This window comes from Grammomys surdaster, unplaced genomic scaffold (genome assembly GCF_004785775.1).
Source record: "Grammomys surdaster isolate TR1022 unplaced genomic scaffold, NIH_TR_1.0 125974, whole genome shotgun sequence".
Taxonomy (NCBI): Eukaryota; Metazoa; Chordata; class Mammalia; order Rodentia; family Muridae; genus Grammomys; species Grammomys surdaster.
Genome location: NW_021620791.1, coordinates 4,835,149 through 4,837,390, shown reverse-complemented (window position 1 = coordinate 4,837,390; position 2,242 = coordinate 4,835,149). Strand labels below are relative to the sequence as shown.

The window sequence follows — 2,242 nt, the reverse complement described above, 5'->3', positions numbered from 1 at the left end:
GACTCTAATTACTGGTCTTCAAAAAAATTTAAAGGCCTGAAAGATAGTGGAAATATTCACTATTTTAGAGGGTTTTATATAAGTTTTTTATTGTACAATAAGTTAGATGCGGTAGGCTCTAGAGCCCTTTCTAGCATTGACTCTTGTTTATGAAAACATAGATTTTCTATGCTGGGCAAGAAGTAAGCACATGTTGGCCAAATCTGGCTTGATATGACCCATAAGGCTTACTTCCTTGAATTATCTGTGATAGATAATTCCTGATCAGGCTTTGCAGGGAATATCCCTGGCATACTTAATAGCTTTTTGCTCCCTAAAATTTTGTTCTTTAAATTTTCTTTGTTTCTACTCTTTTCCTTTATTAAAACTACCACTATTCTGCATACTCAGTTCAAGAACAAAGTTAGTGCTTCACAAAACTTCCACTTGCTTTGTTCATTGTGCTTGCTGCTTGATGTTTAAGTTCTTGTGAGTTAGAAACCCTCATGCTCTCATCCTGAAACAAACAGTATCCCTGTAGCATGGGGAATTTAACCTCATATACTCATTGTTATTTCTGATCCAACCAGGCATCTTCATACCATTACGTTTCTTTTATTGGAATCTGGAACAACTAAAAACCAGTGATGCAAAATTATCTCAACCCTACCAACAACAACAACAACAACAAAAATCCCAGGAAAATTGCTCAAAACAAAAGCTTCCTTTTAGGTTCACATCTCTTCCTGATAGTGTGTACATCAAAAGCTAGGCCTTTTTCCTGGTTCCCCACTAGATTTTCTCTTCAATTCGATTTGACTTTGGGAGAAACAAAGGTCTTTAAGAATAAACGTGAGAGAATAGGACACATGACTATCCCTCTTGTTACAGCATGGAGGTTCAGTATTACAAGCTGGTAAGGACTTCAGAAATACTCTCTATAAACGTTTTGTTTCATAACTGTGGAAACTGAAGCCAGATCAAACAGAAATTTAATTTCTTTTTTTTTCTGCCTATTTCTCTATACATTGACACAAGTATACATATTACACGTGCACATAAAGACTCAGCGTTTCCAACCTTTGTATAGTTCTCTATGTCTCTCTGTCTCTGTCTCTTTCTCCCACTGAGAAAGAAAATTTAACTGAATAAGTAAACCATGAGTATCAAGAATGAAAAATTTGGTCTTAGCTGGTCTGCCCGAGACCCCCTGAGCGTGAACCTTAGTTCCCCACGCAGTCCCATTTCCACTCCAACAAGATGAAAGAAACAATCATGAACCAGGAAAAACTTGCCAAACTGCAGGCACAAGTGCACATTGGTGGGAAAGGAACTGCTCGTAGAAAGAAGAAGGTGGTTCACAGAACAGCCACAGCAGACGATAAAAAGCTGCAGTTCTCCTTAAAGAAGTTAGGGGTAAACAATATCTCTGGTATTGAAGAGGTGAACATGTTTACAAACCAAGGAACAGTGATCCATTTTAACAACCCTAAAGTTCAGGTGTCTCTGGTAGCAAACACCTTCACCATCACAGGCCATGCTGAGACAAAGCAGTGGACAGACATGCTTCCCAGCATCCTAAACCAGCTCAGTGCAGACAGTCTGACTAGCTTAAGGAGACTGGCCGAAGCTCTGCCCAAACAATCTGTGGATGGAAAAGCACCACTTGCTACTGGAGAGGAGGATGATGATGAAGTTCCAGATCTGGTGGAGAATTTTGATGAGGCTTCTAAGAATGAGGCAAACTGAATGGAAGCAACTTCTAAAGAAGATGACATTTGCAGAAGTTACAGGAGCTGCTATCATGACTGCTTTTTAAAAATTTTTTGTTTAATGGATCTGATAAAATCTAGATCTTTAATATTTTTAAGCCCAAGACCCCGGACAGTGCAGCTCTTTTCAGTTTTGGCTTATATCTAATTCTTTGCGGCAAATTAAGCTGAAAAAGCCTGGGAATAAAGTTTGGAAAAGGTTAATAAAATTCTTTGCCTAGTAAAAAAAAAAAATGCAAAAATTTTTGTCTTGCTTGTTCCTTGACTATTTGCATCTGTTGTATTGCTGGTTCCTCAACCTAGAACTGACCTTAATACTTGCATGTAATTTAAATGGTATAAAAGCAAAAGGGAGGAGGGGGATGAAATAGGGGGCTTCTAGGGAGGGGAAATGGGCAAAGAGGATGTCATCTGAAATGTAAATAAATAAGATATTCAGTAAAAAATAAAATATATAAATAAATAATAAAAATAAAGAATGCAAACATTTT

At 37.6% G+C, this 2,242-nt stretch overlaps 1 pseudogene; it reads left to right on the top strand.

Moving 5' to 3' along the window:
- Positions 1 to 1,239: 1,239 nt before the first annotated feature.
- Positions 1,240 to 1,728, top strand: LOC114609516 (annotated as a pseudogene).
- Positions 1,729 to 2,242: the final 514 nt, after the last annotated feature.